Source organism: Lactuca virosa, chromosome 4, assembly GCF_052849685.1.
Source record: "Lactuca virosa cultivar CGN04683 chromosome 4, Lactuca_virosa_CGN04683_v6, whole genome shotgun sequence".
Taxonomy (NCBI): Eukaryota; Viridiplantae; Streptophyta; class Magnoliopsida; order Asterales; family Asteraceae; genus Lactuca; species Lactuca virosa.
The window spans coordinates 525080175-525107308 of record NC_136429.1 but is presented as its reverse complement, the minus strand read 5'-3'; positions in this window follow the sequence as shown (position 1 = coordinate 525107308).

Below are 27134 nucleotides of genomic sequence, written 5' to 3'. Positions count from 1 at the left end.
TTTGAGATTGAATTTCTATTCATTTTTTTGAAAAACAAAAACGTGAAATAGGAGAAAAAATAATTTTTTTAAGATTTTTTTTTCAGATTTTAAATAAATTTGACTAAAAACGTTTTTTATATACCATTAATAAAAAAAATAAAAAATTGAATATTTCTTTGTTTTTTGGTAACTGATCCTAAATTTAAGGGAATTTGATTGAATTTTATTTTATTTTAATTTAATTAAAATATACAGTTACTAATATGCCATTATATATTGATTGGTCCAGAATTGTTCTCACGTTCTCAACCTTTTAGGTGTTCTCATTTGATCCTCTCTCTCTCTCTCTGTATATATATATATATATATATATATATATATATATATATATATATATATATATATATATATATATATATATATATATGTGTTAAATTTTTAGTAATTATTCACAAATTGAGATAATTGTCTGTATTTCAGGTTTTATGTATTCACATGTATCTAATTTTGTTATATATTTCAACCAAATTATGATTTTGACATATAAAATTTTCTTAAAAATACTTCTACACGAATTACCGAATCCGAGTACTCCCCGAGTACTCCCGAGTACTCGCTACTTGGTAGTCGGCCGAACAGGTATCGAGCAGCGAGTTCTGCAACCTTGATTATTGCACAATTGTTTTAGTTGGTTGGCTTTCAGTCAATTTGAATCCCCGATTGACAATTGTTTTCATATTATTTTAACCTACATGAGTTTAAATTTTAATATTACTTTGATGCTTTTAAAAAATAGTAATATACCAAAATGAACGAATGGTTTAGGTTTAAACTTAATGAACCACGTATGTTAGCTCATTTGGGTTTAGGGGTGGGTAGGGCTGGCAATCGTGTTTTGTTTGAGTTAGCGTGTCGCGGGTTGGCAGGTCAAAATACATCCATCCGAACACGACTCATTTAACTATACAGGTCACGGGTTGACGTGTTTAGAACATAAACCCATATACAACCTATCAACTCGTTTATTTATACGAGTTCATAGATTGGCGGGTTATATTCGGGTTTGTAGGGTCAGATTTTGGTTTGTGGGCTTTCCCTAGTTTACACTTAACATATTACTTAGATAATATAATCAACTACAAAAAACTTATCAATATTGATATAAAAAAAAGTATGGTAAACTTTATAGTTTTATTAAACAGTTCACTTCAAGTAAAGCTTTGCGTCCTTGGCTTTTCTCAATAACATTTAATATATTACATATATAACAGATTACTCATTACTATACATTGCATACTTGTGTAATGTGTTTGTGTGAACAAAAGATTGTGAGGAAAGAAGTGAGGAAGTGTAGACATCAACATCAAATTGAACAGAAGTTGGATCCTACTTAATAAAATAATACTATATATATATATATATATATATGTTGTAAATAATTGGTCGTGTTGTAAATAATTAGTGGATGACATAATAATTGGTGCATGGTAAATTTGTCAACATTTCTAACTAGTTACAATTATATGTTAGTAAAATATGTAGTATAAATACCCCTCCGTTGTAAAGAATGAAACACACCAAAAGTTATAAGAGATATAACTTTCATATTCTCTCTAAATATTCTTTCTTCTCAATTAAAGTTCTTATCAAAGTTTACTAGTTTGGTTTGATTTATAGTTACATTAATTACGCTTAATTCATAACACGTTATCAGCACGAAAGCTCTAATCAAGGTTATTAAACACGTGGAAAATCACATCTATCTTAATCAAGTTACATTATGTCCAACATTGCAAAGCTCGAGTTTGCAGCACTTGAAGTTAGTGGGAAAAACTATATGTCATGGATGATAGATGTAAAAATGCATCTTGAATCCATGGGTATCTCAAATACTATATATGAATTTAATAATTGCTTGGCACAAGACAAAGCAAAAGCACAAGTTTTCCTTCGTAAGCATATTGATGAAATGTTGAGATTTGAATATCTTGATGTTACTGATCCAAGTATTCTCTGGAATCTTTTGAAAGAAAGATTTGATCATCAAAAGGAAGTTATACTTCCAAATGCTAGAGATGAATGGAGAACACTAAGGTTTCAAGACTTCAAGAAAGACAATGAATACAACTCAGCTTTGTTCAGAATATGTTCACAGCTCAAGTATTGTGGACAATAGGTTACTGATGAAGATATGTTCGAGAAAACTTACTCAACATTTCATGCAACAAACATTACTTTGATGCAACAATATCGGATGCAAAAGTTCACAAGATATTCTGAACTGAATGCATGTCTGCTCGTTGCAGAGCAAAACAATGAACTCTTAATGAAAAACCATGAATCTCGTCCAACGGGATCAGTAGCACTTCCTGAAGCAAATGCTACAAATATTGATGGTCATCGAAACAATACACGTGGACGAGGGCGAAGTCGTGGTCGAGGGCGAGGTCGTGGCTATTTTAATCGAAACCAAAGCCATAATCAGAACCATAATTCTGGTCGTGGACAAGGTAATTATTGTGGTCGTGGCCAGAAAAGAAATAATTACCAATATTCACAAAGAAACAATGTCCACGCACAAGATAAGGCCAAAGTGGCAAGGCATGACACTGGGACATCACAAAAATCTGATGGTTCATGTTATAGATGTGGTAGTACAGGCCATTGGTTAAGGACCTGTCGTACACCTGCACATCTTTGTTAACTTTATCAAGAGTCCATTAAAGGAAAAGGAAAAGAAGCAAACCTCATTGATAATGTTGAATTTACTCCGCTAAATGTTGTTGATTTCTGTAATGACATGGAAGACATAAACTAAAAAAAAATCTATTATTGTTCTAGAAAAACTGTTTTTCCTTCGTTTGTTTTTTATGTAATGTCTTTCCTACAATAAATGAGCTTTCTTTTTAATAATAATTATGATTATGTTTATTCACTTATTATTCCTTTTATATGTGAAGTTTAATATGAGTCCAACTGGAGCACAACACTAAGAAAAGATTGGAGATCTTTGTATAGCAGATAGTGGTAGTACACATACTATTCTGGAATCAAAGAAATATTTTTCAGAATTAGTACCAACAAAAACAGTCATACATACAATATCAGGTCCTGCAGACTTGATAGAGGGAACCGGGAAAGCCCATTTTATATTACCAAATGGTACAAGCTTTTGTATAGAAAATGCCTTATTTTCTCCAAAGTCTAATAGAAACTTATTAAGTTTCAATGACATATATTTCAAAGGTTATGACACAAAAACTGTGACCATTGAAATAAGAAATATATGTATATTATAGACAAAAACCATGTGCTTGAAAAACTACCAACACTTGATTTTGGTCTGCATTATACATATATACATATGATTGAATCAAATATGGTAGTAAAAGGAAAACATTGTGATCCTGGGACATTCAGTTTATGGCATGATAGGTTGGGCCACCCAGGATTAACAATGATGCGAAGGATAATTGAGAATACACACGGGCATCCATTGAAGGACCAAAAGTTTCCTCAATCCAATAGCATAAAACCATGTGCATCTTGTTCCCTTTGAAAGTTAATTATAAAACATTCTCCAATGAAAGTTGAAAGGGAGTCACCTAGATTTCTAGAAAGAATTCAAGGTGATATATGTGGACCGATTCACCCACCATCTGGACCATTTAGATACTTTATGGTCTTAATAGATGCATCCAGCAAATGGTCTCATGTTTGCCTATTATCAACTCGTAATATGGCATTTGCAAAGTTTCTTGCCCAAATAATTAAATTAAGGGCACATTTCCCTGATTATACTATCAAAAGAGTGAGACTTGATAATGCTGGTGAATTTACTTCACAAGCATTTAATGACTATTGTATGTCTGTAGGAATTGTTGTTGAGCATCCAGTTGCTCATGTACACACACAAAATGGTTTAGCTGAATCACTGATTAAACGTCTCCAGCTAATAGCTAGACCATTGATAATGAGGACCAAACTTCCTGTTTCTGTTTGGGGCCATGCAATCTTACATGCTGGATCATTGATACGCATGAGACCAAGTTCATATCATGTATATTCTCTACTACAACTTGCTTTCGGTCAAGAGCCAAATATATCCCATTTGAGAATTTTTGGGTGTGCAGTATATGTCCCTATTGCACCACCTCAATGGACAAAAATGGGTCCTCAAAGAAGGTTGGGAATATATGTTGGTTATGAGTCAGTCTCTATTATAAGATATCTTGAACCATTAACAGGTGATGTTTTCACAGCACGCCTAGCAGATTGTCAATTTGATGAGGCAAATTTCCCATCATTAGGTGGAGAAAAGAAGATTCTGGAAAAGGATGTGACATGGCATGAGCCTACTTTATCATATCTTGACCCTCGCACAAAGCAATGTGACATGGAAGTTCAAAAGATAATGCATTTCCAAGAAATGGCAAATTAATTACCTGATGCATTTACTAACACAAAAAGGATGACTAAATCATATATACCAGCTGTCAATGTTCTAGCTCGAATTGACATTCCACATGGACAATCTGATGATAAAGTCACTCAAGAGTCTAAAACACGCCTGAAGCGTGGAAGGCCATTTGGTTCTAAGGATAAGAACCCACGAAAAAGAAGAGGAGCAGAAAATGCACTAGATCACGATAAAAGTGTTCCTGGAGAAACACGAATTATTCAAATTCCCCCAGGTAAGGAGGATGATGCATTAAATTATGGTCAGACAAATAGAATATGTGACCAAAATAAAACTGACAATATAGGTGCAATATTTTCTTATTCAGTTGCATGTGATATTATGAATGATGATCCCGAACCACAATCTGTCATTGAATGTCAAAGAAGAAATGATTGGGCTAAATGGAAGGAAGTTATGCAAGTTGAATTAAATTCTCTTAACAAGAGAAAGGTTTTTGGGAACATTATCCTCACACCTGAAGTTGTGAAACCATTAGGATATAGATGGATCTTCGTACGAAAAAGAAATAAGAAAGACGAAATTGTAAGATACAATGTCAGGCTTGTTGCTCAAGGTTTCTCTCAAAGACCTGGAATTGATTATGAAGAAACTTATTCACCGGTAATGGATGCAACCACTTTCAGATATTTAATCAGCTTGGTAGTATCTAAAAATTTAGAGATGCGTCTTATGGATGTTGTTACAGCTTACTTGTATGGATCACTTAATAGTGATATCTATATGAAAATCCCTGAAGGATTTAAAATGCCTGAAGCGTTAAGTGCAAAACCCAAAGAAATGTATTCTATAAAATTACAAAGATCTTTGTATGGGTTAAAGCAATCTGGGCGCATGTGGTACAATCGTTTAAGCGATTATTTGACAAGTAAAGGTTATAAAAAATAACACTATTTGTCCATGTGTATTTATTAAGAAAACAACATCTGGATATGTGATCATAGCAGTCTATGTTGATGATCTAAACATCATTGGAACGAATAAAGAAATCCTTGAAGTGATTGAACTTTTAAAGAAAGAATTTGAAATGAAAGATCTTGGAAAAACCAAATATTGTCTTGGTTTACATATTGAGCATATGCCTAACGGAATACTTGTACATCAATCAAATTACACAGAAAGAGTCTTGAAACGTTTCAATATGGAAAATGCAAATCCTTTAAGCACTCCAATGGTTGTTAGATCATTAAATATTGACAAGGATCCATTTCGTCCATGCGAAGAAAATGAATAAGTCCTTGGTTCAGAAGTACTATATCTAAATGCAATTGGAGCTCTTATGTATCTTACCAATTGTACTATACCTGACATTTCTTTCGCTGTAAACTTTCTAGCAAGATTTAGTTCAGCCCCAAAAAAAAGACATTAGAATGGAATCAAACATATTTTTCGATACCTTCGAGGAACTAGTAATTTAGGGTTATTTTACCCTAACAATTCAAAACAAGGCTTGATTGGTTATGCAGATGCAGGTTATTTGTCTGATCCTCATAAAGCTAGATCTCAAACTGGATATGTATTCATGAATGGAGGTACTGCAATTTCCTGGCGTTTTCAAAAGCAAACACTTGTTGCTACATCCTCAAATCATGCTGAAGTAATTACACTAAATGAAGCTAGTAGAGAATGTACATGGTTAAGATCGATGACACAACTAGTTTTAACTTCATGTGGACTTGAAAAGGATATATGTCCAACTTTAATTTATGAAGATAACTCAGCATGTGTCACTCAAATGAAAGAGGGATATATCAAGAGCGACAGGACAAAACATATACCTCCAAAGTTTTTTGAGTACACTCAAGAGCTTATAAAGAACCATCAAGTTGAAATCAAATATGTTCAATCCAGTAACAATGCAGCAGACCTTTTTACGAAGGCACTTTCTACTGCAATCTTCAGGAAACATGTCCATGGCATCGGAATGCGACATGTGCATAGAATATAATGTGACGGATGTCTAAATAAGGGGGATTCAACTATACACTGCACTCTTTTTTCCTTCGCTAAAGTTTTTTTCCCACTGGGTTATCTTTAGCAAGGTTTTTAATGAGGCAGTACGTCAAAGTTGAATGCTAAAATGATGTCATCCAAGGGGGAGTGTTGTAAATAATTGGTGGTGTTGTAAATAATTGGTGGATGACATAATAATTGGTGCATGGTAAATTTGTCAACATTTCTAACTAGTTACAATTATATGTTAGTAAAATTTGTAGTATAAATACCCTTCCATTGTAAAGAATGAAACACACCAAAAGTTATAAGAGATATAACTTTCATATTCTCTCTAAATATTTTTTCTTCTCAATTAAAGTTCTTATCAAAGTTTACTAGTTTGGTTTGATTTATAGTTACATTAATTACGCTTAATTCATAACAATATATATATATATATATATATATATATATATATATATATATATATATATATATATATATAGGTTTAGGTTCAATGGAAAACAAAAAACCCTAAAAAAAACCCTAAAAATCATAAAAATGCATAAAAAAATACTTAGAGATCACAAAACTTTTTTTTGAATTTTTTTATGAAAAAATCGCTGCTTTTAATACAAAATCGCTGAATTTTTTTTTTAAAAAAAAACCTTTTTTTTTATAAAAAAAAAACTGATTTTTTAATTTTTTTTTTCAGCGATTTTATTAAAGAAGTTGCGATTTTTTTCATAAAAAAATTCAAAAAAAAGTTTTGTGATCTCTAAGTATTTTTTTATGCATTTTTATGATTTTTAGAGTTTTTTTTGTTTTTCAAATAACCCTAACATATATATATATATATATATATATATATATATATATATATATATATATATATATATATATATATATATATATTAAGTATTATTTTATTAAGTAGGATCCAACTTCTGTTCAATTTGATGTTGATGTCTACACTTCCTCACTTCTTTACTCACAATCTTTTGTTCACACAAACACATTACACAAGAGTGTATATATATATATATATATATATATATATATATATATATATATATATATATATATATATATATATATATATATTAAAATCGTAAACGGATTGGCGGGTCAACCCGTATATTTTTTGGCAAACCCATATACGGCAAATTTAATAAATAGGTTGGCGGGTTGAAAAACTCAACTTAAACTATTTATCTTCGTGTTGGGTTACGGGTCGTATCGAGAATTGTCAGACCTACTGTAGCCTATATGATGTAGAAATGAACGGACCAATAATATAGCCAAAGGGCTATATTTGGTTTTGGGTTGTATATGATATTTAAATTTTATTTTTGATAATATAATATACGTATAAATACATTAATTAACAAATTGTTTTTTTTAACCGACAAATATAAATATATACTTTACTCCTAAACTAACACTTAATTCCATATATGTCTACTACGAAATTAGAACCCTCGACCACAAATAGAGAGGACACCACCTGATACCGTTGGGTTAGAAGCTAAAGTAACAAAATGTGTAAATTATATTTCATTACCACCATATTTACATTTAATATTCGTTAATTCTGATGTCATTACAACGCGTTTGAGCATTAAGTTAAGTTATGGGACAATATATAATATGAAAAATTAAAATACAAAAACTATTATTAATGGATGGAAACTTGACATATGTTGCTATTTTATATAAATGGAAATTAAGTCATTTAAGCGTAATTTAATGTGTATTAGAAGAAAATAACAAAAGAAAAATTGTTTTTAGCAAAATAATAATTTGGGCATTTCAGACCAAGAAAAAAACACATTTTCAGAGGAAAAAAAAATCAGACCAATATTCCGGATTCCGGACTGAAATTTTGGGTTTTGAGAAAAAAATCTCCGGAATTTAAAAAACAAGTCCAAAATTCGATGAACAATTTCAGAATTTCGAGAAAAAAATTGTTTTTTTACTTAAATGTAGCAAAAAGTTAAACAAACTTAATAAATATGAATTATATACAATATTAGTGTATAAAATCAAATATTTTATTGAAAAATGATTATACTGAACGCTTCAAAATTGACATTTCGGACATAAGGAGAGATATTTCTTTCATAAAAACAACTGAAAAAAACCAAAAATAAACTTCGAAATTTCAAGATTTAATTTGGAATGGAACATTCAGACTAAGTGCTCATTTAGAGACTTCAAAATAGACATTTCAGATATAAGTAGAAAGATTGGAAAAATTAAGGAATAAATACTCCGGAATATGATGAATCGTCCAAACTGAAGTAATTGGAATGAGATTAAAACTTTTTATTTTAAACAAAAGTATTTTTAATCAAAACTACTTTAAATATCGTTTAACCCAAAGTTTTTAAATATTTTAATAAATTTTCCAAAAGATACCTTAATAAATATATTCAACGTCATATGATTAATATATACTTTGAATCAACTCAAATAATTAATTTTTTTTTTTTTTTTTTTTTTTTTTTTTTTTTTTTTGTCAAATGTCACTTTTACATTAACTTAGACACATGTCATTTTTTGGTATTTTTGAATAATTATTTTTTTCATTTGTCATTTTTTCATTTTTTATCTTTTCTTAATTAACAAATCAAATTATACATCAACTAATAATTATCTTAATTAAAAATAGTTAATAAATTACAATATTAGTACTTATATATTGTATTTAATATGTTTCCTTTTAAATTCAAATTTTGAATTTTAAATTTTAAATCTAAAATTTCAAATTTAAATATTTTTTTGTTTAAAGATTCATATATTTGTTTTGTTTTATACAACCCGTATAACATATGAGTCTCACAACCAGTTGAATATCAAAATTGACATTTGGATGGTTCCACACAATTTTGATCTCCCTATATTTGTTCGATATCATGAAATAATATTTAGTAATTGATTTTATTAAATATAAAATTTAACCATTATTTTTCACTTCATATAATAATTAAAAAGGTTTATAGTTTGAGTTTGAATATCAAATTTTGAATATCAAATATGACATTTTGGGTGTTTCCAAACAGAAATTTTATGTCCTTTTCTTTGGCCATATTAAAAAAAATTGTGTTAGTGACTTAATTTTATCAATCATAAGAGTTAACCATAATAGAAATATTCGACGTCGATGTGTTTATTATTAGATTTTTTACATTGTCATTATTATTTTTGTTTTTTTGCAAGGAAATTATGAAATATAGATATATAAAACAAATCTATATTTTAAAACTTATAGTTTATAAATTATTTTTTGGTAAGTATGTTTCAATTTATCTTTTAAACATATTTTTATGTGATTTTACATATTACCAAAGTTTCTAGTTATTCGAAGCCATACATACCAAACAATCAATATAAATAAACGTTTCAGCTTTCCCCGACCCCCAACTTCTAACTTTTAGCTACTAACTTGTTAGTCGAACATGATGAAAGCTATTTTCCCATGAAAACCAAATATCATTAAGAGATACGTATAAGTACAAGATACAAATAAGGCCACTTGGGCGAATATACAAGCTTGCGTATAATGGGCTAACTAATAACATACATACACTACAAACATATCTGCTAACATCCCCCTGCAGTTTTATCGGGAGGAGAAATCTGAACGTTTAAATTGGATTTGAAATCATTGAAGAGTTGTGTCGGAAGGCCTTTGGTGAAGATGTCGGCATACTGAGCGGAAGAAGGCACGTGGAAAGCTCGAACGTCCCCCTTGGAAACCAGATCATGAACAAAATTTATATCAATCTCTATGTGCTTTGTGCGCTAATGCTAAACCGGATTCGATGTCATGTATACAGAACTAATGTTAAGACAGTAAACAATCGTGGCTTTAGTAAGCAGACACCAAAGGTCACGTAGGAGATTACGAACCCAACATATCTCTTCAACGGCGTTAGCAACGCCTCAATACTTTGCTTCTGCACTGGACCGAGATATGACCCCTTGTTATTTAGAAGACCAAGAAATGAGATTCTCGCCGTGAAAAGCACAATATTTGGACGTCGAACGGCAAGAGACTGGACATCCGCCCCAGTCAGCATCAGAGTATGCATGGAGATCGGACATAGGAGATAGGTGAAGTTGTAGGCCGTGGTCCAAAGTACCTCGAATGTAGCGCAGAATGTGCTTAAGGGCATGCAGGTGAGGTTCCCGTGGATCATGCATAAACAAACATATTTGTTGTACTGCAAAAGAATGTCCGGGCATGTAAAGGTAAGGTACTGAAGAGCAACAACAAGGTTGCAATAAATAGAGGGATTAGAAACCGGAGGACAAGTAGCATCCAACTTGTGAGTTGTCTCAGTAGGAGTGCGAGCTGGATTACACTGAAGCATGTGAGCTCGCTCAAGAATATCGGAAGCATACTTTCTCTGTGAGAGAAAAAGACCATGAGGAGAACGAGTGGCTGAAATCCCAAGAAAATAATTGAGAGCCCCAAGATCGGTCATGGCGAACTCTTGACTAAGCTAAGATTTAATACACTGATGAAGTAGCAAAGAATAAGCAGTCATCACAATATCATCAACATACAGAAGCAGGTACGCAGTGTTAGCACCATGATGATAAATGAATAAGGACGAATAAGTGAGATTGTAATGAAAGCCCATGTGTAAAACATGCTGAGCAAATCGCTGATACCAGGCCCGAGGAGCCTGTTTAAGGCCATATATATATATATATATATATATATATATATATATATATATATATATATATATATATATATATATATATATATATATATATATATATATAGAGAGAGAGAGAGAGAGAGAAAGAGAGAGAGTGTGTGTGTGTTGAAGATGGCAAACATAATGTGGGTGCTGAGAGTCACAAAGGCGGGGGCGTGGTGCATGTATACAGTCTTGTGAAGATGACTATGAAGAAACACATTCTTCACACCAAGCTGGTGAAAGGCCAGTGTCTACAAATAGCCAAGCTGAGGACATTGCGTATAGTGTTCGGTTGAACAACCAGACTGAAAGTCTCGTCACAATCGATTCCTTGCTGTTGACTGCACCCGTTAGCCACTAGACGGGCTTTATAACAGGATAGAGATTTGTCAGCATTAAATTATGTTTAAACAACCACATGGAGCGAACAACGTTTTCCCCAGAACGTCGTAGAACAAGAACCCAAGTACCATTTGTAATAAGAGCATTATATTCCTCATTCATGGATTTTTTCCAGTATGGGTCTTTCAAAGCCTATATATGTGACCTCGGGATAGAGGAGTGAGAAGTAAAGTGAATATTATACATTCCACAAGTTTCATGATGCCACTTTTAAAACGAGTGTGCATGTGATGGGTGAGTGGTGGAGGAGGATGGGAAGCAATATGTGCCTCGAGAGAATGAGAGTGAGGTAACGGAGGAGCAAGATCCTCGTGAGGAAGATCCTGGTGAGTGGGGATGGAGACATCAGTCCTGGAAACTGGGGTTGGAGTGATGTCGGATACATGGGGAGGGGGTGATAGAATAAGTCTTAGAGTAGGAGAGATTTCGGAGTCGGAAAGGAAATCATATGATGGAGGGTCGGTGGGTGTGACCGAGCCATAGGGAAAAACCGACTCATCAAACGTAGCATGACGAGATATAATTATTTTTCTGGTTGATAGGTCAAAGCATTGGAAACCACGATGATAGGTGGGGTAGCCAAGGAAAACGCACAGGGAGGATCATGGCTGGAGTTTATGAGTAGTGTGAAGTCTAAAAAAACATAAGCAACTGAAAACACGAAGAAAGTCGTATGTGGGGTGGCGATTATAGAGATGGTAGTGAGGTGTGTCATTCTTGATAGAAGCGGAAGGCAAAAGATTAAGAAGGTGGGCTGCCATGTTAAGAGCTTCGGGCTAAAAGGTGGGAGGAAGATGAGAGCTAGTGGAAGATAATAGTGCCATCATGTTATTAATGGTGCGTATCATACGTTCAGATCAACCGTTTTGTTGAGAAGTGTGGGGACACGAGACACGAAAGGTGATCCCATGAGTAGCAAAATGCCTATGGAAATGTTGGTTGTTGTACTCCCTTCCTTTGTCACATTGAAATTGTTTGATGTGGCCCCCAAATTGATTTGTGTTGGTTTTTGAAAAATGGAGAAATTTAGAAAAGGAGTCAGATTTTTGTTTTAGGGGTACACCCATAAGTAGTGTGTAAAATGATCTAAAAACAATATATAATACTGTAATCCACCATTACTAGCAATAAGAGATGTCCACAAGTCCGAGTGAATAATTTCAAAAGGTGCAGAAACAAGAGAATATGACATAGAAAAAGGTAATCTAGTGTGTTTGCCAATATGACATGCATGGAAAGTAACATTATTTTTTGATAAATGACAAGAAATTAAACTACTACAGGCTAAATGATTCACCATTTGATCGTCAGAGTGACCGAGTCGTTGTCACACCCCAAAACCGGAACGGCGGAATCGTTCTGGGGCGGAGGACGTCATGCGTAGTATCACAACAATTGTATCATAGCAAGCATAGTAAACACAACCAGACATTGAATACATATATGAAAAAGGTTCACATTGTCTTAATACATAGTTTTGTTCATATCAAAAGTAAAATAGAAACACGTGAGTCTAACGCTCCGACTTCTCCAATCTCCTGAAAGTACCTGACTACTAATTCCCTGAGAATACAAGCAGTTTTGAAAGAATATCAGCATAAAGCTGGTGAGTTCATAGGCATTTAGCTTTGGTGGAAAATGTTCTTTGATCATTTTGGAAAGTGTTCCTCAAGAAAATCTCATATTTTCTTATGAAAAGCATGTTTGAAAACCCATTCCTTCCATGACTTCCAGATTCATACAAGATATGTACAATCCAAGGAATCATGGAATGAATATGAATGTCCCTTTAGATAAATGTTAAACCATCCGTTTATGAAAATGTTGTGTTATCCCGGGAAAATCCTATATTTTCCCTAAAAGTTGATTTTTGGTTATCCGTTCTAAACTGAAGTGTACAAGTATCTACCATACTTATATCGATAAACGTAGTTTCCTTTGAAAAACCCTGGTTACTCCCAGTGAGGTATATTAGCCTTATTACATAAACAAAACTAATAAAAACGTGGTGAACTAAATCCTGAAGGTATTGTTAATACCTTCCGGTAATCAGTCGGTTATTACTTTGAGGTTAGTTCACTTGATCCATTATTACATAAGTAAATCTCTGTTATCTATATTGTGAGTGTCATGACCATACATTAACTAGATATGGCACGTAACGGGGCCAGTATCCTTTATGACTTTGTCACCCGTAGACCTGCCGGTCCAACTGTAGCTAGCAGTAAGGTGCGGGATAGTCAGTACCGTATAGATCTATACACAACAGTCACGCTCTCCCTACAAGAGATTCTGGTTATAAGTGCTAGTCCTACACTCTGTTTCGGTGGTGAGTGTTACCAAGGACGTGTCTCCAACTAGACTAACAAATTTACAAGTAATAATGCTGAAAACCCTTTTTGTAATTAACATGAATCCTTTATAAAAAGATATATTTTACTTCATGATTCATAAGTTCATTGCCTTAGTTTTGAAAACTGTTTATGCGAGTTGATTTCTTAACCCATTGGGTAAAACTGTTTTCCATGTTCAAAGTATATTGAAAATATAATTATCTTAAACGAAATAATATATTTTAAGCACAAGGTTCCTTGTACTTTTGCTTGTATCCCCCCCCCCCTGAAAACATGAAAAACTCGAAAAAGCTTAGGGGTATCAACTCACCTCGGGTGGTGGTTTGAATGAAGGATCGATACGGGATGCTGAATGTTCAAGTGAAGCCTTGAACACGATTTGATCCTAATCAACATGTAATGACATATAAAGGATTCAAATGAAGGTATTTCACTACTAGATATGATGGGGAACCACTCTAGGGACTTGGAACTGTTGGATTAGTGTCTAAGGCTGTAACTATATTTGGTAAGTACTTGACCCGGTTATGCATGGTCCTTTTGGGTTGCCTTCACCATAGCAACTTGACAGGATGATTTGTTAAGAGAGAAGAAATATTATTAATATATTATGAGAATAATATATTGAGGAAATAATAATATTATTATTTGATTAAAATAAGTCATATATTAATTGAGAATTAATTTGGTGACTTAAAGAGGTTAATTGAATAAAGGGCATAAACTCTCAAATGTATGATAGTTGTATTTTTTGGGCTATGTATCCTTATGGATATTGGGGTGGACGAAATTTAGGGTTTGGGAACCTTAAATTCGTCCAAGCCTTGTATCTAGAAGGATCTTGGATTGCTTAGGGCCTAAGTCATTCAATTAGGGTTAAAGGAGAAACCCTAATAGCTCATAGTATAAATGGAACCCTTGGGGTGAAGAAATCGGCACTCTTGCAAGCCAAGGAACCCTAGGGCCGATTTCTATCCCTCCTCCCTCTCTCTCGAGATCATCTTCTTGCTATTTGGTGTTTGTAAGCCATTAGAGGAGTGACAATTGTGACTCTAAGCTCCAAGAAGAAGAAGTATCAAGCAAGTAATTCAAGGTATTCTTTCAGATCTGATTTCATATGATTAGATTCAATATATTACATTAGATCTAGTATTGCAAGTCTTGGATTCAATGCATGTTCAATTAGAGAAACCTAGATCCAAGCAATTAGGGTTTGCATGTGCACATAGGAAAGTTCTTATGGCTCAAACCCATCAGTGGTATCAGAGCTTTGATTGATTTCTATTGAATTGATGCATTGGTTGATTGCTTGTTGCTTACAAAATTCGATTTTTGTGATTCTGACTGCTGTACTCGGCGAGTTCCACTGTGGACTCGGCGAGTAGCTCCAACTCGGCGAGTCCATAGAGGTACTCGGCGAGTTCGAGCGTCAGAAGGAGGAAGTTTCGGGATTTCTTGCTGTTTTACTTGAGGATACTTGCCTTAACTGTTTTGGGTCATTAAAATCCGATTTTAATCATATATATGAGTATATTCTTGACCTAACAAAAGATAATTACCAATTAGTTGAATAATAATTTCCTTATATGATAATTGTTGATTATTTGAATTGCATTGGTAAATTGTTTTGCAAGTAACATTAAATAAGATCAAATTGAGATAATCTAATTAGATGATTTATATTATTTGCTATTTGATCCTTATGCCTTGAAAAGATTCAAGACTTGTCCTCAAGCTTTGAAATTTTAAATTTTGTGATTAAAAGTTTAATTTGGATAATTTTAAATTTCAATCCCTAGAATTTTACAAGTTTAAAATTCAACCCTATACAATTATATTATTACAAGCTTAATATATATATATATATATATATATATATATATATATATATATGTATGATTTACAATGCTAGTCTTACCGTTAGTAGGCCTCATTCACGAAGCCGGTCTATAAGGTGGGTATAAGGTTGCTGCCTATAAAATGGCGCTTAATGGGTGTACATTCACACCCACCGCTTGCTTGACTAGTGGAGGGTCGTTAGCCGAACGGGTAGGATAGGGCAAACCTCCTCTCATTAATAAGTATAATGAATCTATATAAAGTAACTAAACATGTTTTATAAAATTCCCAATCTTAGTTACTTTAGGAAAAGTGAATTGATGCAATCCCATGAAATTACACTTTGTACCCTCGCTAAGACATTAATGGAGCGCGTGTGGTTAACCGGCACATTAATTGGGTTCTAAGCAAAGGTGGCAAAGGGTGACTCATTGTTTGTTATAGTTCAATGGAGCGTGTGTGGTTAACCAGCACATTGAATAGGTAACTGTAACAGTGGGGGCACCTTGTACATTTGCATGGTTATTCACACCCACTTTGTGATCCTCGGCATCCCAGTCACAAACGAGAGGGGCATATCGAGATTTAAACATGTCATTGAAAGGTTCAATGAATCTCAATGAAATCTAGGAATTCTCAATACATTTAAAACTTAAAGCTTATGTTTTTCATGGTGAAGAATTAGTGAATCGTCATTCACTTACCTCCAAATTATTTGCATGTTGGATTACGACATCCCTTTTCTAATGTGTAAATAATGTTGTTGGGTCCTAGCCCTAATTTTCTTTTTGGGTGTTAATTAGGGACTTAATCTAATCAAACTTTGTTCTTTCTATTTGTAGATGTCTAACGCAAACAACACAGCTGCTAGCTCATTTCCTCTAATGAGCCTTTGTCAAAAAGTGACATTCGATGGAACGAACTTTAGCGAATGGATAAGATACATTCGTATAATCGCGCGTTACGAGGACAAAGAGTATGTTCTCGATGAGAAGCTCGAAAAGATCAATCCAGAAACTGCTACTCCTGAAGAAATGGCTGTCTTTGAGAACCATGAGCGTGATGCAACGAAGGTCCATTGCATCATGATAGCCACAATGAACTCAGAATTCCAAAAGTCCTATGAGGATATGTATCCTTATGAGATGCATCTAGACTTGATGGAGAGGTATCACCAAAGCGCGAGGCAAGAGCGCTATGAAATCATAACGAATATGATTACTGCTAAAATGGGAAGTGGAGAGTCACTTACTGTGCACTTGCAAAAGATGCAAAGGTATGTTGATCGTCTTCGCAAGTTGAATGTCAACTTTGGGGAAGATTTGGCTATCGACATTGTTCTTCACTCCTTGCCCTCATGCTACAACCAATTTAGGATGACCTACCACATGAACAAGGAAGAGGTCACCCTAAGCAAACTCCAAGGGCTCCCGAGGACTGCTGAGAGCAACCTCAAGGACAAGTCTGTTGCACCAACTCCCAATCCACCCGTTGCTCCTGTTTTGGCTATTGGACAGGGAAGGGGCAAGAAGAGGAAGGCTTTTTCAAAGAACCACCACAAAGGAAAGTCCCAAAATGGTTCCTCTTCTAGTGGGACCAAGGTTGATCCTGCTAAGCCCAACCCAAACCCAAAGGAGGCAGAGTGCCACCATTGCCACAAAATAGGGCATTGGAAGAGAAGCTGCCCGGAATATCTGCAAGCCATCAAGGATGGGAAGATCAAGCCATCTTTTGCAGGTATTTACACAATTAAATCTAATGATTCATCTCATTCTATTTCTTGGGTTCTTGATACAGGGTGTGGTTACCACATTTGTTCTAATTTGCAGGGACTAGGAAGAAATAGGGATGTGGAGCTTGGAAGAATAAATCTGATCATGAGAAACAAAAGAACGTCGCCTGTCACCATGATTGGAGTGTATTCTTTAGAGCTTAGGAATGGTTTGAATTTAGAATTAAATAATTGTTGCTACTCGCCAGATATGGCAAGAAACATCATTTCTTTTCATGGTTTATTTAGACAAGGAATTAGATATTCGTTTAATAATGAGAATGGTTCGATTTATGCTTATCTAAATGGTGTTTTGTATTTTGAAGCAATGCCTTGTAATGGAATTTATGAAACTGTTATGGTTGTAGATAACCTAGGAAATGATGTGTTGTGTATGGATTCTTCCAATAGTATGGATAAAGCATCCTTATGGCATTGTCGTCTTGGACATGTCAACAAGAAGCGCATAGCCCAACTCCAAAAGGATGGAGTGTTGGAGTCGTTCGACCTTAGGGAAGATGACACGTGCGAATCTTGTTTACTTGGAAAGATGACCAAGTCACCCTTCACTGGCACTTGTGCGAGGGGTGAGGGTTTATTGGATCTCATACATACAGATGTATGTGGACCCTTTAGATCCACCACAAGGGATGCAAATCGCTTCTATGTGACTTTCACAGATGATTATAGCAGATATGGGTATATCTACTTAATCAAGCACAAGTCGGAAACCTTTGAAAAGTTCAAAGAGTTTAAACAAGAAGTGGAGAATCAATTGGGCAGGAAAATCAAGATGCTTCGATCTGATCGAGGTGGAGAGTACCTAAGTCTTGAATTCCACGACTACCTCAAGGAATGTGGAATAGTTTCACAATTGACGCCACCTAGGACATCACAATTGAATGGTGTAGCTGAGAGGCGTAATCGAACCTTGCTAGACATGGTTCGTTCCATGATGAGTCATGCTTCACTACCCATCTCATTCTGGGGGTATGCCTTAGAGACTGCCGCCCATATCCTTAATTTAGTACCCACAAAGAAGGTTGCCAAAACACCTCACGAGATGTGGACAGGGAAAGCTCCCTCGTTGGCACATATCAAGGTTTGGGGCTGTGAAGTTTTTGTAAGACGAGAAACTCACGACAAGCTCGAACCTCGTAGTGAGCGATGTATATTCATCGGCTACCCACAGAAATCCTTTGGATATCTCTTCTATAGACCGAGTGACAATGTTATCTTCGTTGCAAGGAGAGGGGTTTTCCGAGAGCGGGAACTCATAAGCCAAGGAGACAGTGGGAGGCAAGTCGATCTTGAAGAGATTCAAGAGTCGAGCGATGAAGGAACCTCTAACGCTGGCGCTCAACCCGAGGAGGAAAATCCGGTTGAACCAATTGACGAGTCCTTACCTCTTAGACGTTCCGAAAGAGTTAGAGTTCATCCCCAGTTTTATGGTTTTCATATTACTACCGAAGGGGACACGTATATTAGTGATGGTACACTAATAAATCTAGATGAACCTAATAGCTATAAGGAAGCCATGGCAGGCCCAGAGTCTGTAAAATGGAAAGAGGCGATGGACAGCGAGATTCAGTCCATGTATGACAACCAAGTTTGGAATTTGGTTGACAATGTACCAGGTCGTAAGACGGTCGGGTGCAAGTGGATCTTCAAGAAGAAGACCGACGTGGATGGGAACGTGCACACTTATAAGGCGCGATTGGTTGCGAAGGGTTTCACTCAGACTCCTGGAGTTGACTACGACGAAACCTTCTCACCAGTTGCAAAGATAAAATCTATTAGGGTGATGCTAGCCATTGCTGCATTTCATGACTATGAAATATGGCAAATGGATGTAAAAACCGCTTTCCTTAATGGGAAGTTGGCTGAGGATATTTACATGGCTCAGCCAGAGGGTTTTGTCGATCCAAAGCATCCCAATAGAGTGTGTAAGCTTGAGAAGTCCATTTATGGGCTTAAGCAAGCGTCTCGCAGATGGAATCTTTGCTTCGATGAGAAAGTCAAAGAATTTGGATTTGTACGAAGTGAAGATGAATCATGTGTATATGTCAAGGCCAGTGGGAGTATAGTTAGCTTTCTCATTTTGTATGTCGATGACATACTGCTCATAGGAAACAACGTCCTGACTCTGCAGGAGGTTAAGTCCTGGCTCGGGAAGTGTTTCGCTATGAAGGACCTCGGAGAGGCTTCCTATATTTTAGGAATAAGGATAGTGAGAGAACGAAGTAAGAGACTAATAGGACTTAGTCAGAATACTTACTTGGATAAGGTACTAAAACGTTTTAGTATGGAAAACTCGAAAAAGGGAGAACTACCGATACAGAGTAATGCCAAATTGAGTAAGACTCAAAGCCCGAGTACAGAAGCCGAGATAGCTGAGATGAGCCGAATACCCTATGCTTCCGCAGTTGGCTCAATCATGTACGCTATGACTTGTACTCGCCCTGATGTGGCCTTTGCTTTGAGCATGGTCAGTAGATATCAAGGGAACCCGGGCAGAGCTCATTGGATTGCGGTCAAGAATATACTTAAGTACCTTCGGAGGACCAAGGAATGGTTTTTAGTCCTCGGAGGGAGTGATGACTTAAAGGTGCGAGGGTATAGTGATGCCAGTTTTCAGACCGACAGGGACAACTACCGTTCGCAGTCGGGCTGGGTCTTTACCCTTAATGGGGGAGCGGTGACTTGGAAAAGTTCCAAGCAAGAAACAGTAGCTGATTCAACGTGCGAATCAGAGTACATTGCAGCGAGCGAAGTGTCAAAGGAGGCTATGTGGTTGAAGAACTTCATTGGTGATCTTGGAGTTGTGCCTACCATAAAGGAGCCTATGGAAATTTTCTGTGATAATGAAGGAGCGGTTGCCTTGACCAAGGAACCGAGGGATCATGGTAGATCTCGACATATCGACAGAAAATATCATTTTATTAGACATCGAGTAGAAGAAGGACACCTCGTGGTAAAGAGGGTATCGTCAGAGGATAACCCAGCAGATCCGCTTACGAAGGGACTTAGCAGGGTTAAGCATTTGCAGCACGCTAGGAGCATTGGGCTAAAGGACGATATTAGTTTAGATTAGATAGTTTGGAAACGTGTAATAGATAAATGTAATTGACATTTGATGATTAAATAAAGGAGTATTATTTATAAGTAACGCTACTGTCTTATGTTAATTGTTTAACTATTGTTTCATTTTGCATGTTTTGACTTCCTGAGTAATTAATTATTTGATAATAATCGAATTATTCGAATAGTCCACAGTCGTTCATATGTTGGAAGTAGATATGAATGAAGACTGTCATGAATTGGTGTGTAGATTGTCTAAAGTGTATTAGACATAGCAAAGGTTTGCTACAACGTTCATGAGTGCTTATGAACTTGATTTGAGCATTGGAATAAACCCGCACTTGTTGGAATCACTTCATGGAATTTATCACGAGTGATCACAAGATGGTAATATCATATAGTCTTAAAACCTAGATATATGGTTTATTGTTTGTTAATTGGTTATGTATTGATAATACGCAAACGCATCAGTAACTTGATGTTATAAAACGTATTGTTGTGTGTAATTTGATTAGTGGATAATAAATGCATATAAGTCGAAGTTTATCTGTTCCTTTTATCCTAAGAGGGTAAAAGCGATATCAGGGCCCCTCGATGATTTGATTTGACTTATGTGCCGGGCCCGGTCAGAACTAAATTGATGTGTTCGATTAAGTTCTATGTCAAATGAATCTGAGATCGAGAAACAAATTGCAGGACAATAAGTATGACCATGTTCCATGTAATTGTCCGCACGATATCTAGAACAGAGGATTATACGATCCCTTATCTAAAGGACAGGATACTGATAAGATCAGAGTTGACAGCGTCTTTGAGAGCTACGATTGCTAATCGGATTGTGTTTGCATATATAGTTACTAGACTTATCCAAGTGGGAGACTGTTGGATTAGTGTCTAAGGCTGTAACTATATTTGGTAAGTACTTGACCCGGTTATGCATGGTCCTTTTGGGTTGCCTTCACCATAGCAACTTGACAGGATGATTTGTTAAGAGAGAAGAAATATTATTAATATATTATGAGAATAATATATTGAGGAAATAATAATATTATTATTTGATTAATATAAGTCATATATTAATTGAGAATTAATTTGGTGACTTAAAGAGGTTAATTGAATAAAGGGCATAAACTCTCAAATGTATGATAGTTGTATTTTTTGGGCTATGTATCCTTATGGATATTGGGGTGGACGAAATTTAGGGTTTGGGAACCTTAAATTCGTCCAAGCCTTGTATCTAGAAGGATCTTGGATTGCTTAGGGACTAAGTCATTCAATTAGGGTTAAAGGAGAAACCCTAATAGCTCATAGTATAAATGGAACCCTTGGGGTGAAGAAATCGGCACTCTTGCAAGCCAAGGAACCCTAGGGCCGATTTTTATCCCTCCTCCCTCTCTCTCGAGATCATCTTCTTGCTATTTGGTGTTTGTAAGCCATTAAAGGAGTGACAATTGTGACTCTAAGCTCCAAGAAGAAGAAGTATCAAGCAAGTAATTCAAGGTATTCTTTCAGATCTGATTTCATATGATTAGATTCAATATATTACATTAGATCTAGTATTGCAAGTCTTGGATTCAATGCATGTTCAATTAGAGAAACCTAGATCCAAGCAATTAGGGTTTGCATGTGCACATAGGAAAGTTCTTATGGCTCAAACCCATCAGCTACTTGCACTAAGTGTTAGAACCTTAAAGGATTGAATGAGGGAGGTGTGTGGCCACCTTAAAGGTGTGTGCGGCCATGGGTGTGCGGCCCATGGGGTGTGCGGCCGTACACTCATGATGGAAGGTGTCTTTGAGGTGTGTTCAAGGTCCATACTTGCATCCATGAAGTGTTCTAGGTCTATACTTAGTTGTAGTACAAGTTAAGGGTCCTAGAAATGGGTTTGTGGTCCTAGGGTGTGTGTGTGGTTGCACAAAGGTGTGTGCTGCCGCACAAGGGAGTGTGCTACCGCACAAAGGAGTGTGCTGCCGCACAAGGGAGTGTGCTGCCGTACAAAGGTGTGTGCGGCCATACACAGGGTGTGCGGTCGTACACCCTTCATGTTTGTGTCCAAAATGTCGACTTTAAGGTGCAACAAGGCTAGGGTCATGTCCAACTCGAATATGGAAGTCAAACTCTCACTTTGGAGGGTCTTTTAGGAGTGTGCGGCCACCTTATGGGGTGTGCGGCCGCACTCCTTCAAAGTGGGTGAACAACATGACAGGATATGATGAATCAAGGCTTAGATCAAGAGGTTCTTCAAGCACAACAAGCTAAAGGATGGATTACTCACGTTTTTGAAGCTTTGGAGGGTTCGCGGTTGAAGAAGCTTGAGAGAAATGGTGTGGTGTGCTGCCAAGGAGTGAAAGGAATGAAAGGAAAGGGGTCTACCTTTTATATAAGGGTGGGTGTGCTGCCATAAGGGGGGTGTGCGTCCGCACACCCATGTGTACGGTCGTACACTCCTCCTAAAGGTGTGTATGGCCCGGTTTTGTCACTATACGACTTGTTGACTCATTCCTAACCTCAATCTCGGCTGTACTCAAGCTTAGAACACTTAAATGGACCCTTAAACAGTGTTAGAAGACAACAGATACGGTTTTAACATTGGTTGAGTTGACTAGGTATACAAGATGGCAGTTCCGGGTTGTCACAGTCGTTGATGCCAAGTGGTTAGGGAAGTAGCAAGAAAAGCATGTCTTGTGGAACTTGTGACATGATAGAGGGTCCCGGAGCTATCACAGCGGATGAGAGGTCATCGTGTCTGATAATCAAGAATGGTGAAACTGTAACGATCAAAATTAATAGAACAACTATTATTAGTGGTGAATTTGCAAAAAGAGATAAGATTTTTAATGATGTTATGTGTGATAAGGACATTTTGCAAATGAAGGGGGCGATAGGTGTGTGATATAGGAAAATTAGAATGTCCTGATGTCACGACAGGTATTGTAGATCTGTTACCAACATACATAGAGCGAGGTTAATGAGTATTACAAGTAGAGTTGAGTATACCTGCGTTGGTGTGAACATGATTCGTCGCCCGGTGTCCATGACCCATCCACTATTACCCGGACCGTTTGGAGACATTATGTTGAAAAAGCTAGGAAGAGAAGTGGGATGATTGGATCCAAGGAACGTCCATGGGGATTGATCAGTGGCGGTAGTCTGCACGTTAGCTTGTGGGCCATAGGAAGCATGCTGATGGACCTATCCAGGCCTGCTGCCAAGAATGCTAGGCACGTTGGGGGCTGATCTGGTCCATGGGGACTATTGCAGCTGGTTTGAAGATGGGGCAACCCATTGCTAATGCTGATACGGTGGGTGAACAACCCACTGTTGCTGACTGGAGCCTAGTGGAGGATAGAAGACCCACCCAATAGGATGTTGGCGTGGGTTGTGGTACTGCTGCGTCGGCGCTGCTGGTAGATACCACCTCCACCTCTGCGATTGCTCAAATTTCCATGAGAAGACCCACACCACCCCCACGGTTTGAGCTGGTAGACTCAATGTGAATAAGGGTGAGTGTGGAGGCATGATTCTCATGAGAAGGAGTGATGACACGAGGGGTGGTCAGACGATATTCCTCCATAGATAGCATTGCCTGCATTTTAGAAAAAGTTGGGAAAGGCTTAGTGAACCGTATAATGCCTGCAACGTTGTCATATTTACTGGGAAGTCCACTGAGATTTAGTAGGAGGGTGGTATGTGGCACCTATATGGTCGAGAACTCCATATGCAATGCAGTGGGCCTGAAACAAGTCACTCCAAGTTTCATAATTGTGTGTTGTGAGATCAAGGATGAGGGGTATGTAAGTCTTTATGTTGGTGATACTGAAGGCTCGATGGGTGAGTTTGGTATTGCTGGTTTCTTCTCCAGGTATGGTGTGAAACATGGGAATAGAAAAGAAGGGGAAGAAGATCAGGGAGGAGGGAAATAAGAAGCGCTGATAGATGGGGTGTCGACTAAAACAAGAAGGAGCGGCTAGGGTTACTGTGTAGAATGCTCTGATACCATGATGAAAGCTATTTTCCCATGAAAACCAAATATCATTAAAAGATACTTATAAGTACAAGATACAAACAAGGCCACTTGGGCCAAAATACAATACTTGTGTATAATGGGCTAACTAATAACATACATACACTACAAACATATCCGCTAACGGAACATGTCCGTTGTCATTTTATATGTCTAACATTTTAGTTAAAAATTACTTAATTCTATTTATTTTATTCATGTTTAACTAAGTTTTTTCCTAGAAAAAAGGTTTTCTTTATCTTTAAATAGAGAACCGTTTATTTTCGTTTTTCTTTCGCTCATAAAACACCCAACAATAACCAATGATCGTTTTTTTATAAAAGTATTTATTAGTTTATAAGGCAATAAAAATAAATTTTTTTAAAAAAGAGTTTATATTAGTTTATGTGACGGAAAAAACAATAAGTTGATAATTTTTTTTTTCCAATTTTTTAAAAGTGTTTTGATTAGCTTATATATATATAATGACTAAAGGACATCGTGAAGGTTGTAAAATCGTTTAAAAGAGATAAGTTGTCAATAAGAATGATAGATAGGTTTGAAGTATTATTTTATTTGTAATCTAATAAGTTATAAGTTGTTTTAAAAACGGCAGGTAAGTATGATTTATGAACAAAAATACTTTTTAAAGGTGATAAACAGTTATTTTCAAAAGTATTTATTTGTTTCTCAAAAACTATTTTTAGACGTATTGGCTTTTTCAAAAGCTAATAAGTAAAAAAATCATTTTCAAACTCAATCGCAAATGCCCTTAAGTTGTTTTTTTCATATGAACTAAATAAATAGAAATTAATATAGTTTTTCAAATCAAACGATGCTCCCACAAATTAAAAAATGTCTTTAATTTTTTAAATCTTTTATTTGCATGTTATTATTACGTGTTATAATAATTGTAGTTTATCGATCACTATTAGCGTACTCATGCAATGCGGCAAGCGACGATGTAGTGGTGAGAGTTTTTTTCACAAGTAGTTTTTTTGGCGAATAATATATTTCATAAAAATTTCATATTACAATAAACAAAGTCTAGTTTTATTTATTTTAGTTTTGTTTTAGCGTTTAATTTGATTTTGACTTCTTTTACTTTTTTCACATTCAGATTGATATTAGAGGTCCTATGGCAGATCCAAACGATTACCTTAGAAATTCAAATATATCCAAAAGAGATATTAACAAACTAGGATGCATAAATATGATAACAATATCTAATAATGAGAGTAACACATACCAAGATACATAAAATGTAAATGAAAGACAATAAACTAACGATAAATGAGCATTTAACATCATTCCACAATTGGGATGATTGTGTACATCTACAAGGGGAAATAGATGGATTGTACTATTGATCAACAATCAAACCGGGTTTACAAATCACTTGTTGGTCCAAAATAATTATTCAATCAAGCTATAAATAAAGAACATAATCAAATGCTTTGAAACTAAAACCCAATTTCTTAAGAACTAGTTTTGTATGTACAAGAGATAATCATATAATAGACTATGATTATGAACACGCTCTTGGATTAATTAACCTTTACACAAAAGGTTAAATGAAATATATAAATAAAGACTAACAAACCCTAGATTAACATACAAGCTAGGTACAAATGTCAAGGCAATCCTTAAGATAAGGGAATATTCAGTTATGTTTAGCCACTTTATCTTCAATTGAACTTTATCATAAATAACTTGGATCTTCACCTTTGACTCAATAGTTGTTGTCATGTTGTTGAATGTCTTCCAGTAGCATGTTGAGGCCATCAGCATAAACAGACAACATTGAGACCATCAGTGGAAGTGTCATAATGTACATCACCAAAGCTAGAGATTAAATCAACAATTACCTCTATTTGATGATGTCAACATTAATCTAATATTAATGAAAGAACTATAAATAGAGAGCTAATCGTTTCAATGTATCTAACATTTTACAAAGAATTACAACAAAGAACTTACAAATCTTTCACATGTCTTGCATAATCATATATTATTTGTTTTTGTTTGTCCTCCTCAACACGAGAACTATTAGAGATATACTCCATCTCAGTTACACTCCTTATCATGAAAACTATAAGATACTTACTCCCCTCAACATATTATTTTCCTCATTGGCTACGTCATTAAATGAATGATATTATGATAAAAACTTGATGGTGAACTATTGTACACAAGGATTAGATGGCAACAAGAATTTGGATAATGGAGTTGAAAGTGAAGCTAAAGAATATGATATCCGAAAGGCATGTTAGATTTTATCAAAATGTGAAGATGACTTGGATGGATGCCTAGAAATGGAAGGAGAATTGGGAATTCGTAAAGCTACATTAGTGATGTGATAACTTTAAACCCTATTAAAAGCAAAGATAAATGAGGCATTGATCCTAAGATGGAGAATCATAAAAGTATTTACATATGGTTGTTACAAATCTGATGGATATGTGATCTAGTAATAACTTTTTTAATGATTCAAGTGAAGTGACTGGGATGATGATACGAGTTTCATGAAAAGAGTTGTAAGTTGATGAATGACCATCTCCAAGAGTAA